The sequence below is a fragment of the Marmota flaviventris genome, chromosome 10 (assembly GCF_047511675.1).
Source record: "Marmota flaviventris isolate mMarFla1 chromosome 10, mMarFla1.hap1, whole genome shotgun sequence".
In the NCBI taxonomy this organism is placed as follows: domain Eukaryota; kingdom Metazoa; phylum Chordata; class Mammalia; order Rodentia; family Sciuridae; genus Marmota; species Marmota flaviventris.
The window spans coordinates 19,278,173-19,292,326 of NC_092507.1; the positions used below are offsets into that span (position 1 = coordinate 19,278,173).

The 14,154-nt window shown below is 47.6% G+C and overlaps 1 non-coding gene across 1 annotated transcript; it reads left to right on the forward strand.

Annotated features, from left to right (window-relative positions):
* The first annotated feature begins 8,673 nt into the window (after positions 1–8,673).
* LOC114094254 (uncharacterized) lies at positions 8,674–13,623 on the forward strand. Its single transcript, XR_011709006.1, has 3 exons — positions 8,674–8,868; positions 11,718–11,867; positions 13,210–13,623. It is a non-coding gene; the product is annotated as an uncharacterized protein (transcript).
* Positions 13,624–14,154: the final 531 nt, after the last annotated feature.

Here is a 14,154-nt window from a genome sequence, read left to right on the forward strand (position 1 = left end):
ATTAGTGAGATTCTGTCTCAAAAATAATATAGAGGGCTGGGGTTGTGGCTCAGTGGTAGAGTGATCGCCTAGTATGTGTGAGGCACTGGGGTTCAGATTCTCAGCACCACATATTAATTAATTAAATAAAGGTCTATGGACAACCAAACAAATTTTTAAAAAAATAAACAAAAGGGCTGGAGATGTGGCTCAGTGGTTGAGTGCCCTGAGTTCAATCCCCAATACCAAATATATATGTATATATACATATACATGTTATAAAAGACAAACAATTTCAAACAAAATTGCTATTTTTTCATTTTTGAAGTGTTTTATATTCTTGCTTAGTTCTATTTTTTATTTGTAACTGTTGTGTTCATGTTATAGTTCGTGTAAATTTGTACAACAAATAATTTAAATTTTCATACTTGGTTGAATTATTTCCTCTTAATCATGTTTATCTCATGTTCATTCCACATTTCTTCAAACATATACTTTATAATTGGATTTCATTAAATATCGGACAAATGTTTATTCAAAAATAAATAAATAAAATAGAAAGGGCTGGGTTGAACTTTAGTGGCAGAGTGCTTGCCTAGCATGCGCAAGGCCCTGGGTTCAATCCCCAGTACCACAAGGAAAAAAAAAAAAAAAACTGGTCTCTTTTTCTTTGTGGAAAGAATTGGGTAAGTACTCCCCTTTTGATAATAATCTCCCATTCCTGAACCTCGTATGTAAAACTAAGATATTAGATTAGCCTCAAGTCACCAGAGCAACTAAAGGCATGAACTTTGGTATCAGGAGTCCTCACTGTGGCCTTGGACACATTAGTTTCTTCATCTGTAAAATGGGGATACTACCTACCCTACAAGGTTGCGTTAGGACTGAGTGAGATAAGTACCTATCAAAACATCTGTACAGACTACATTTTCAAAAGCATTTCCTGCTGTTCATTGTCTCTTAAGACTTCCGGCTATGACGGTTTGGTTTCTAATCTCAGGCCCACTTAATTTATGCCCAGATTCAACCACCAAAACCTTTCTCTGCACAACTCAGATCGCACCTTTTACTAATTTATTTTCTGTTTGACTCCCTCCACCGCCCCAGCCCAGCGCAGCGCTGGGGATCAGACCCAGGGCTTCGAGCAAGCTAGACTGGTACTCTACCATTGAGCTAAACTCCCAGCCACCCCCACCCCCGTTTGACTTCCTAACCTATGGTATTGGGTGGGGGGGAGATTTCTTGGGGCATTCTTTGTGCACCAATCAGATGATGAAGACAGCTGCCAGTCACTGAGCCACTTCCAGCTACCAGATGCCAACATTACAAGGTTTACAGATGAGAAAACAGAAGCTCCAAAAAGGGAAGACTATACAGGTAGGAAAAGAAGAATTGGACTCAAACCCAGCACTGTCTGCTCTTTCTATAGAATCCCACTCTAGTGAAACAGGCAGGCAAAGATAAGCCAAGCTGGCAGTCCAGGCCCACTGCCAAGTAAGGGCTGGGGTGGAAACGACACCGGAGGTTGAAGGTAGGAGAATTATTATGGCGCTGCTCCCAGAAAACTTCTGAAGCTTGAGATACATGAGGATGAGGAAGTCCGAGGTCATGCTGCAGCCAAGTGCTCTTTGGAGGGCTGTAAGGGAATCTTGGTCAGGGAGAATAGCAACCTCATACTGTCACCTTGCTCATAAATGTAAGCAAGAACCAGCAGTGTGGGAGGCCAGAGCCTCAGCAAGACTGGGGAGCAGGCGTGGCATTTACCAGGCATCAGGATTTACCCAACCTCCCTCTGCCCAGGGCCTGCAGCAGTCAGACCTTCAGTGGACATCTTCCTGGGAGGGAGATTGGAGCCTTCCAATTTGCAGCTCAGTTTGGTTAAAAAAAAAATTCATAAGGGGAAGTCAGAGCCTTATTATTAAAGCATATATTTGTATCACAAAAACTTGGAAAATAGTTGGATGCTTTGCACACACCTATGATCCCAGCAGCTTGGGAGGCTGAGGTAGGAGGATCACAAGTTCAAAGTCAGCCTCAGCAAAAGAGAGTCACTAAGCAACTCCATGAGACCCTGTCTCTAAATAAAATACAAAATAGGGCTGGGGGGGCTGGGGATGTGGCTCAAGCGGTAGCGCGCTCGCCTGGCATGCGTGTGGTCTGGGTTCGACCCTCAGCACCACATACAAACAAAGATGTTGTGTCCGCCAATAACTAAAAGAAATAAATATTAAAAAAAAAAACAAAATAGGGCTGGGGATCTGGCTCAGTGGTGAGTGCCCCTGAGTTCAATAACTGGTATCGCCCCCCCTAAAAAAACTTGGAAAATAATAATTGCCATCATTAATTGAGGATGTATGTTGTGTGGACTGGCATACTTAACAATTCTATGAGGCTGGGTTCTGGCACCTACTCGCTGGCTGTTCCTGCTCAACGACTTCACTTTCTATATCTGTAAAAACAGAAATGTGAGTAGGACCTACCTCATAGGATTATTGTGCAAATTAAATTCCCCATATTATTGATGCCAGTCTCCGCCAAGGAGGAGGAGGAATAGGTCCTTGTTCCCTGCTGTTGAAGATTAAACACCCAAAAAACGCCAAGGCAAGTGTAGAAAGCACGTTTTATTTAAGCGAAGAAAATAGACTTCTCTGAAGAGTAGGGGACCCAGACCTGGGAGTCTGCCGGAGGGGGTGCATCTTGATGTCTTAGCACTTTAACTTTGTAAACCAGTCAGGTGTCCCCTATAAAAAACACATTTACGAAGATTAATCCCATTTATGTTAAATCAGTGTACTCATTTTTTTTCATACTGAGGATTGAACCCAGAGGTGCTTAACCACTAAGCCACATCCCCAGCCCTTTTTATATTTTATTTAGAAACAAGGTCTCCCTGAGTTGCTTAAGGCCTCGCTAAGGCTGGCTTTGAACTCTCAATCCTCCTGCCTCAGCCTCCCGAGCCACTGGGATTACAAGTATGCGCCACCATACCCAGCCTAATGTACCCATTTTTTGACTATAACAACCAAGATATCAGACAAATGTAGTTAACAGTATTAGCCATCTTTTCCCTGTTGAAGGGGAAATCCTAGAAGCAATGAATATTGTTCTCTAGACATTCTATAGAAACCAACTCTCTATTGCCTGACCACCTAGAGAAACTTATGGGTTAGTAATTTTAAAGACATCTTTACTCTCATCTGTTTTCCCAATTTAAATTAAACTTTTTCTTAATCCTTTAAGTCATGGGACTGGGGTTGTGGCTCAGTAGTAAAGTGCTCGCCTAGCATGGGCAAGGCCATGGGTACAATCCTCAACACCACATAAAAATAAATAAAGATATTGTGTCCAACTACAACTGAAAAATAAATATTAAAAAAGGATTAAGTCATGTGAACTAAAAGGTATTTGGATTCCTTTCTTCTTCCTAAAATTTAATTTATGAATGCTCATTTATATGTCAACCTTGGTACAGGTAAATAATATATAAGATAGAGACACATATACACATACATACAATACACAGGTGTGTGCAAATATACATAAAAAAACAACAGGAAACAAGGATTTTTGAGCTTTCCCTTAAGTACTTGACCCCTGAATAAAGACAGTGGGAAAAATGGTGGAAAAACAAAACAAAACAAAAAACAACCTGTATAGTCTGATAAAACAAGACTGATCAGAACAAAATATATTAATTTAGGTGCACAGGATTCACACACGAATTCACCACAAAACCATGAGCTCAAAAACTACAGAAATTTTTTAAAATACAGGAGTTCTACAAAAATAAATGTCATAGCCGTAATTACTTAGTAAAGAAGCACAAGGAACATCTTTAGGAGACCAGAGGGTATTCTTTTCCAGATGTTTAAAGAATGAGAGGCCCCACAATCCTCAGGTAAGGGTTCTCAAGGTAAAGAAGACCTGTACCTCTGAGAACATTTCATTTCCCCTCCCTGCGCTCTAGCTTCCAGGGAGGAACATGTTGAGAGAGCAGGGTCACAGACTGCAAGAGCCATTTAGATCCCACAGCAGCTTGACTTTAAAAGTGACACTTTTTTTTTTTCCCTTTGGTCCCAAATTGGCTTTGGGTCCAAAGCCAACTTGCCTCTGTAGCTTACATTCCAGATGCAAGCCTTGGAAAGAGAGAGAGAGAGAGAGAGAGAGAGAGATCTGGCACTTAAGAAACTTCCAAATGTGATGCCCCAAATCTCCTTCTGTTAAGCAAAGTCCAAGAACTCTGTGCAAGGCCAGAGTCAGTAGGGATAAAGGCTGGAATAAAGAGCTTATGCTTGCTGTGGGCCAAAAGGGTCTGTCTCCAGAGGGTGAGGAGAAATCTAGTAGTTGTTGACAGCTTAATGTCCTTTTCCCAGACAAATCTAAGAGATCAATTGAAAGACTCAGGCCTTTCTTTTTTTTTTTTTTCTTTTTAATTTTTTTTATGTAACATTTATTTATTTATTTATTTAATGTGGTACTGAGCATGGAACCTGGTGCCTCACAGGTGCTAGGCAAGTGCTCTACCACTGAGCTACAGCCCCAGCCCCTCAGGGCTTTCTATAGGAACTCTTTCATGTAAAATGTCCCTCTCTCAATAGCCAGAGTCTGACTGGCAAGGGAAAGGGGGCTTTCCCTTGGGAGGCACATGTCACTGCCGGATACCCAGAGGGTGTTGGGAGTGGAGGTCAGGGGAGAAGCCTTTGAGATTGACCGTAAGTGGCCCCTTGCCAGAATCTTGCTTCCCTCCTTTATGCAACTCCTCACATACAAAGGCAGATTGGGATCAGAGGCCGTTGTCCACTAGTGCCAGGGTGTCTACTGAGCCAGGGTGGGAGAGTAGGCCTATGCAGAGCCCAAAATGCCTGACCCGTGAGGGCAGGTGGCTAAGAGCCACAAAAAGCCATGAAACCTTCCGTCCCAGTTTGAAGAGGGGCAGCCCGCACCGACTGCAGTTAAGTGGTTGACGGGTGCCCAAAAGTGTCCTCCAGAAGGAGAGAGAAAAAGACAGAAAGATGCACCTCAGAAAGATGTAAGAAGCGGAGGGGCTTGCCTTGGCGATGATCCCAGGCGAGGCCCCAGCTGATTCGGTCCGGAACAGGTCCTTGTTCCCCGGAGTGGAAGATTCAACACCCGAGAAATGCAGAGGCGAGGGTAGAAAGCACGTTTTATTTAAGAAAAGGACAGAGACAGACTTCTCCAAAGAGAAGGGGCCAGAGCTGGGAGTCCACAGGAAGAGTGTGTCTTGCTCCTTTACTGACCCCAGGACTCCTCTTTTAACTATGGCCTTTTCTCCCCCACACACCACATGTGCCTGGGAGCAGGGACGTGGGGGTTGATTGTTAGCCACCCAGAGTGCCCAGGAGCACAATCGCAGCGGTTAACAACCCACTGTCCTCTGATAACCAGTCCTCATCCTCTCTCGATCCCTGTCATTCATTACCTACACTGACTGCCTGACCTGCATCCCTGCCCAGGCCAAGGGGGGCTGCAGGCAGATTGCTTTGTGGCAAAGAAAGCACGTGGGGGGGTCAGCACAGTGTGCTCATTTTATGGAATTATTCTCTCAACCTCGTGTTCCCACCATCCTCATCTATCTGTCCCCTTACATTATCACATGATTATATTTATAGAAAGGTGTACCCAAGGCTGGGCACAGTGGTACATACCAGTAATCCCAGTAGCTCCAGAGGCTAAGGCAAGATCATTGCAATTGGAGACCCACCTTGGCAACTTAATATTTTTTAAAGGGGATGGGTTTGGGGATGTAACTCAGTGGTAAAGCACTCCTGGGTTTAATCTCCAGTACCATGCCAAAAAAAAAAAAAAAGTGTTTCCCCAAAACAAAATTATGAGAACAAGAGTCTAAGCTCAACTGATGGTTATTTTTCCAACCTGAATTTCTCTCCCTCTCATCTTAGCAGCTCTGGAGAGCTTTCTGAGGTCTCTAGGCTCATATAAAACTTGAGTGTTGGGAAGACCTTGGAGGCCAGCCATTCACCTTCCAAGCTCACCCAGGAAGTTAATGGACTTCAGGAGTCAACTACTTCTTTATCCCAATTAGTCCTGAACAAAGCTCTTTCTGGCCCTGTTTCCCACTTGGGTTAGATGGCTCTGGAAGTTTCTGTTCTTGAGTGTAGGGAGTCTGCTTTGCTTTTAGGCAATTTCCTGAAACACTCTTATGAGTTTGGACCACTCTGGGGTTAGCTGACTTGATCCTAGCAGCTCAGGAGGGAAGTAAATTATAAGAGATCATTCTGAGTCCTGCCCTTCACCTGAGTCCTGTCTTCCATGTTCCATATATTTTCATGCTTTTCCAAGTTTCAGCTTCTCCTTCCAATGGGAGCATCCTCCCTTACCTTATCCATTGGGAAAAATTCCCTTTATTCAAGAACCAACTCAAACATCCCCTCCTATGAAACCATAGCTGGTTCACCCCCAACGTCCCCCAAGCAGAATCACAGACTGCACTCTAAAGCTCTACAGCCACGATAGATAGCATTTCTCATTCACGCTTGTGATTATTACTGTCTGAGGCCCCCTCTTGGACAATGAACGCTTCAAGGGAAGGGACCCTCATTTCATCTTGCCTGCCACACAGTAGGTATCAATAAATGTTATGGTTCGAATATGAGGTGTCCCCCCCCCCCAAAAGCTCATGGAGCAATGCAGGACTGGAGAGAAAAGGGTGTGCAGCACATATTCCAGTGTGACCTGCCCTGACTTTTCATCCTCGCTGAGAGGGCTGTGACCCAATAGTACCATAGTGCTCTAGGTCCTGCTGCATTTCATTCTGTCTTTGAACAAACACCCACTAAGTACCCCCATGAGGAACTGTGCTAGACCCTGAGATGGTCATCAGAGAAGACTGACACTGGAACGGAGTCGCTTTGCATGTCTAGACAGACCCCTCTTGTTCTGCAGGTCTCAACACAACTCTTCCTCCCAGTGGCCTGTCCTGACCTTTAATCTAGAATGTTGCCCTCCCCCATTTCTCTCTTCTCATATTACCCTCCTGACTGCTGCCCAGCATTTGGTGAAACCGGAAGTCACCTTGCTGTTTGTCTTTCCCCATGTGAATGCAGCTCCATAGTTCCCTACGGACTTGTCCTTTTGTTGAGCGCTCTATCCCCAGAGCCTATGCCAAAACCAGCACCTGGCCCACAGCAGGCACTTAATAAATATATTATTCCATAATACATATGTTCTTATAATCTATAAATTCCCTCACTAATTTGCTCTTCAGTTATGCCCAATCTGAGATTGAACCTATCCACTGAGTTCTTCCTTTCTCTCTTATTGGGGGTTGAACTCAGGGGAGCTTTACCACTGAACCACATCCCCAGCCCTTTTTATTTTTTATTTTGAGACAGGGTCTCACTAGGTTGCCTAGGGCCCCGCTAAGTTGCTGAGGCTGGCTTCAAACTTGCAATCCTCCTGCCTCAGTCTCCTGAGTGGCTGGGATTAGAGGCAACGTCTACTGCACCTGGCAAGTTCTTAATTTCTAATTGTGGCATTTCTCAGCTCAAGGATTTCCATTTGATTCTTTTCTATAATTTCTGGTTCTCACCGGTCACAGTGGCACATACCTGTAATCCCAGCAACTTGACAGGTTGAGGCAGGAGGACTGCAAGTTTGAGGCCAGCCTCAGCAACTTAGCCAGGCCCTAAGCAATTTAGTGAAAGCCTGTCTCAAAATAAAAAATAAAAAGGGCTGGGGGTGTTGGCTTAGTGTTTGGTGTTCAATCCCCAGTACCAAAAAAACAAAAACAAAAGTTCCAGTTCTCAGATTTAGCATAATTATTTGAACGTTTCATTGACAATTTCATCATCTGCATTTTCTGTGAAACTACTATTTGTTGGTTGGTTTTGTCGTGTTGTCTTGGGCGGCCTGGGCTGTGGTTTCCTGTTCACTCTTACCTCTCAAGTGCAAACCCTCGGGAGGTCCCAATTCAAAGCCTAGTGGGGGCAGTTGTCTGGCCTCCTTTCTCAAAGGGTCCTGAACTAGTTTTTTCTCCCTTTTGCCCCATAAGTGTATAAAAAGCTCTGCTCAGTTCTTAGCTGTCTCTTCTTGAAGTGACAAATACTATCAAGGGAAAGGCAGCCCCAATGAAAGGCTCACCTCTCTGGGGCCCTCATTCTTTCCTTCATTGGTAACTTGGCTCTTGGGAGCCCATAATAACTATTGGCTGAACAAATGAATGCAGCAACAAGACGTGGCGGCGGGAGGGGACGCCTGGCATTCTCTCTTCCCGTGGTCCCCACACCTATTCATGTTCTAAGCTGCGCGGGGCTGCAGGGGTGGTAAGGCCAGCCTAGACCACGTGGTCAGCAGACACAATCTTTAGAGCAGTGGTCAGCAGAGGGACTCTGGGAACAACTCTCCATCTGTGAGGGCGTCTCCCAGGGGAGAGGAAAGACCCTCTAGGGCAGGGACTTCTGAGCCAAATCTTGAAGAGAAACAGGAGAGCCCACAGGTAGCACAGGTGCACGGGAGGGTTCTCCGTGCAGAGGAAATACATGGTGCAAAAGCGCAGGCGCAGTCGGGGCCAGCAGAGCTGTTGTGGCTGGGGAGGACATTAGGGAACCGGGTGTGGGCTGGGGGGAAGGAATTTGGTCTTGACTGCAAAGGAGGGTCAGGGACTGTGGACTGGGACTTCCCTTCTCTCAGCAGTCTGGTCTGGAGAAGTTGCACAGTGGAGCATAGGCGCTGGGAGACCTAGGCTGCGCCCCAACTCTGCATGAACTTGCCCTCAGTTTTCCCATCTGAAAAATGAGGATTTCTTAGAGCTCTGTAATTTGGTGACTGTTCATTGCCGATGTTGTCCAGACAGAATGTAGCTGCTCAGAGGGGAGAAGAGGAAATGTGTGAAGCCCCTACTTCCTTTCTCAGGTATGGACAGACTCCAGAGGCCCCTTCATGCCCCAAGGCCTAATGACCCCCCAAACCCCCTCCAGTACCCTCATGTCTCCCCACCAGCAGCAGCTCAATGTCACACCTCAGGATGTGGAGAGGAAATTTTGGGGCTTTGCAAGAAAATGTTTACGTCTGGATTTGAGTCTCGGGGGGGTGCCTGGGGTGTGACTCAGTAGTAGAGCACCTGCTTCGCATGCATAAGGCCCGGGTCCCATTCCCAGCACCCAAAAAATCAAAAAGAAAGAAAGAAAAATAAATAAATAGATAAATTTGACATTGGCATCTGCTCGCATGCATCCTTACCCTGGAGGAATACCACAGGGCCGGCCTAGGGCTTAGGCCCTCCAACTGCTTCCTCAGGCAGGCCTCTAATCCCAGCACCTGGGAAGGCTGAGGCAGAAGGATTATAAATTAAAAGCCAGCCTTGGCAATTTAGCAAGACCCTGCCTCAAAATAAAAAAAAAAAAAAAAAAAAAAAATTTAAAAAATAAAAGGACCAGGGATGTGGCCTAGTGGTTAAGCGTCCCTGGGTTCAATCCCAGTTATCAAAAAAAAAAAAAAGCCTTGGGCCTTTTGTCTCCTGGGCCAGTGCCTTCCTTCACCTGTCACTTCCCTGGCTCTCAGGGGCCCCCAGAATCACCAACCCCACCCCAGGTAGCGAAGGAGCAGACGGGGTGGCAGTGATAGGTGACTGGGGGCTCCTCTCACTTCCCTCCCCGCCCTGTCCACTTCCTGCCTTGCTTTCCTGAGTCTTGACTCTCACTTCTTTTTTCTTTTGAGCTGGAGGCCCTCAATGGCCCACTCAGATTTTACGTAGGCTTGTGACACAAGGCCCTGACCATAAAAGGGAAGTGTAGGGGAGTCCCCTTCCCCATCTGGCATGTAAATGAGACGCCGACTAAGCCAAGGAGGTGGGTGAGGCAGGAGCTGGGTGACAGTGACAATTCCTGGTTCTGGGGAGCAGGAAGACAGGAAATGAAGACTTAATTGGTACTTGGTGCCATGGCCCACATCTGTATTCCCAGCAACTTGGGAGGCTGAGGCAGAAGGATCACCAGTTCAAGGTCAGCCTCAGGAACTTAGAAAGACTTTTTTCAAAATTAAAAATTAAAAGAGCTGGGGATAGAGCTCAGTGGTAGCTGTGGCTTCAGACAGACCTGGACTGAGGTTCAAATGAGATTGGCTCCACCCTTTACGACCTTGGGCAAGTCACCTAATATCTAAGCTTCAGTTTCTTCATTAGTCAACGGTGAATAATTATAAAACCTACAGTCTGCATCGCTGAGAAGAAAGTGAGAGAATGGATGCCACGGAGCTCTATCCAAACAGCTCCAGGATTCATCCTGAGATAGGAATTTGGGAATAAAGGGAGATATGAGTCTCAAAGGAAACACCCATAAATCATTGAAATACAAAAAGTACCATGAACCGTTGTGACTCCTGAGCAATACGCCCTTGACCCATTCCCTGGGCTAACAAGAGGGCAGTGCACAAAGCCAGGGAAAACTGGCTGAAATCCTGTAGCTCCACCCTGGCTCCACCTTTAGTCCAGCCCTAGCAACCACCCCTCTATAAATATTAATACTCCATGCCGATGGGCTCCTGTCTCTCCCTCTGGAGGTAGCCAGAATATGTATTCCTTCCTTCACCCCCAAGGATATCTACTTGAGATTGCCCCCATTCTCCCTTGAACATGTCTCTGCTTCCCTAAATAAACTTCTGTCGATGCCTTTGGCACAAGCTAAAATTCTTTTCCATTGGGTAAGTCAAGAGCCCGCTGGTCCTAAGTACCCCCTTCACTCCAGTAAGTCCTCAGACCCTTTGTGGGAGACAGTCCCATCACCTAACCACCTAACTTTGTGGTCCCCCACCCATATTCTGCCCATCATACTTGGGCCGCCTTCTAGTCCCTCTACTAGCCCCCCTCCCATCCATCCCAGTTTGATACAAATAACTCAGGATGCGGTGGTGCACGCCTGTAATCCCAGCAGTTAGGGAGGCTGAAGCAGGAGGATCCCAAGTTCAAAATCAGCCTCAGCAATTTAGCGAAGCCCTAAGCAATTCAGCAAGACCCTCCTGTCTCTAAATAAAACATAAAAAGGACTGAGGATGTGGCTTGGCGGTTAAGCACCCCTGGGTTTAATCCCCGGTACAAAAAAAAAAAAAAAACCCACTTCATCTACTAGTTTATTCAAATCACAAAACACTAGGTCTGAAAAAAACTTAAGAAATGATCCATTTCAGTCTTCTCACTTGAAATGAGAAACCTAAGCCCTAGAAGAAATGAGCCCAGCTGAAAGCTAAACCAGTGCTTTACTATGTTCACAAGATCCTTCCACCCCTTCCTAAACCTAGGCTCCCCGAGCCTTGCTTTAGAACCTTCAGGACGTCTACCACCTCATCCCAGAACCCAAATCTGTCCCAGTCTTTCCTTCAGCTCCTGCCTCTTGCCCTAATCTTCTTTTTAAAAACCCACAAAGCATCTATATAATATTTATTTGTGTTGGCTTTTTAAAAATAGGTTCTGACTGGTTATAATCCTTCCATAGGTCTTTTGTTAAAGACCTGGGGTCTCTGAGTAGGCATGTGATTAAACCAAGATGTGATGCCCAGGATAGTGGCCCTGTCTGCTGCCCCCTGGCTCTGTCTACCATCACCCCCTGGGGTGTGGCTCATACCTGTAGTTCACCATCTGCAGGGCCCTGCAACCTAGAACTTGGCTTTATCCACCCTAAACTTGGAGGAAGGAAGCAGCTCCCAGCCCCTCCCCACCCACCCCATAGGCCCTCCTTCCTCTCCTTACCCCTCCACACCTCCTGCCTCAGGGTTCAAAAGCAGCCAAGCCGAAAAAGGCCTGCAGAAAAGCTCTGAGCTCATTTCCCACAGCTGCTACCTAGAGCGCCCAGCAAGAGGCTCCCAGGATGAACAGCTTCCTCTTCCTTCTACTCACCTTAAGCCTTTTGGTTCTGACTCAGGTAGGAGAAGTCCCTCCAAGCCCCCAGTGCCACCCCCAAGATTCCCTGACCTGCTTGCCATGAGAGGGAGGAACTCGGGCTTCTGGGGGCCAGCCCAGCCTTCTCTGTGGAGGCAGAGACAGACAGGCTCCAACTGGATCCAGGGGCCAGGGGAGCCTGCCTGCCCACGCTTCCAGCCCTTGTGCCTGTGGTCAGTCAGCTCAAGGGCAGCCTCTGAGTTGAAATCTGTATTTACAACTGGGGAGCCTCACCAAGCGCCAGGCACAGGGACACCCAGGGGTGCTGTGCAATGCTAGGGAATTAAGCAGAGCCTGCCCTGCTCCTGCCGTCAGGGGGGTCCTGCCTGGCGGGAGAGAGGCCTGGGGGTGAGGAATGCAAAGATGGCAACAGCCTGCCATTCAGTCTCCAATCAGCTGCCATTTCAGAAGGCAGCTTTGGTGGCATCCCACATGCCCAGAGGGGCCCAGTCAATATAGGAGACAGAGCCATCAAGTTCTTGATCAAGAACAGCTTCATCAACCATCAAGGACAGCTTGATCACCATCAAAAACAGCTTAAGGTCCATTAAGAGCGGTTCCAGTTGCAGTTTTGTCAACCATCAAGGACAGCCTGTCACCAGCTGGCCTTTCCACCACTCCCCCCACCCACCCGTACTTTGCCAAGGGCCTTCTCACTTGGCCCTGTCTCATGTCACCCTTCCAACTGCGATGGACTCTTTTCCCCATTTAGGAGACAAGGACCTGGGCTCAGGGAAGATAAGCGTCTGGTAGGATGAGGGGGATCCAGGGCTGGGGCTCCCCTGTGATGGAGGCACCGGTGGTCTGGGAGAGGTGAAGGGAAGTTTGGGGGTGGGGGCAGGAAACAGCCAAACATCCCAACAGGGCCTGTGGCAGAGGACAGGGCAGAATGCATCCTTAACAAAGGTGACATTCAAAAGCCTCCTGAGGGGGCTGGGGTTGTGGTTCAGTGGCAGAGCACTTGCCTTGTATGTGTGAGGCGCTGGGTTCGATCCTTGGGACCACATAAATAAGTAACTAAACAAACAAATAAATAAAGGTATTGTGTTAAGTACAACTAAAAAAAAAATAATAATAATTAAAAAAAAAAAAATCTCCGAGCCTGACATGTGGCACATTCTCAACTTGAGAGGCTGAGGCAGGAGGATCAAAAGTTCAAGCCTTAACAATTTAATGAGACCCTCAGCAACTTAGCAAGATCCTGTCTAGAATAAAAAGAGATAAAAAGGACTGGGGATGTAGCTCAGTGGCAGAGTGCCCCCGGGTTGAATCCCCAACGAACAAAAAACTGAAAACCCCCAGCACCCCCGCTTCTCTTCTTGCAGATACAAACCGGAGTCCTGGGGAACACGACCGCCAGCTCTGGCGGGACCTCTGGCACTGGCAGTGGCGGGAACAGTGGCACTGGCAAACCCGCTGCCACCACCCTCAAAACTACCACAACTGCGAAAACCGACACAGATGGGGCTCCAGCCCTCAGCAGCATGGATGGTGGCAGCGTCCTTTTCTTCTTGACCCACATCCTCATCCACCTCTTCTACCTCAGCTGAGGTGACAGTGTCATCTCTAGCTCTATGTCCCCTGAAACACTGCCACCATCACTAGCCTCCCACCAACCCTCAGGATGGGGGGACGACAGAGATCTCAGGTGGTAGAAGTTGACAGGCAGCGGCCAAGCCGGGGAAGTCCTGATGTGGAGGGCAGGCTGGGGCTCAATAAAGTTCTCCTTGTCTGTGGGACGCCCTGCGCGTGGTCACTGGACATCGCCAGGCCCGGCACTGTGTGTGCACACTCAGGAGCTTCCCACGCCCTTATCAGCAGGGCAGGCGAGGCTGCTGCCCACATAGAGTCCCCTGCGGACAGCCCTCTCCCTAGAATCACTGACAGCGACAAGACCCAGAAACCTCCACCCTCACTGTCCCCTTTAGTGGAATTTACTTCCCCTGTCCCTGAGTGTTCGGGAGTGACCGTCCCAGAGATTCTGCCACCCCACTCCCCAGACCCTGGATAACCCCGGCCTCCAGGGCACTTGGGTGTCCCCAGAATGACAGACGGAGGGGGATCCCCAGCTCCAGGAACCCCACCCATCCGTATTTTGGGGTCCCCAGAAAACCAGCCCACAAACCAGCTGTCCTTACATCTCTGACCACTGTGGGTTTAGGGTGTCGGTGTGTGGAGCTGCAGAGAGGGAAGGGAGCCCCAGCACAGCCCCCACTGTCACTCCTCTTCCTGAGGACTTCTACCAGAGGCAGGAGAGTGGCCACAGGTCT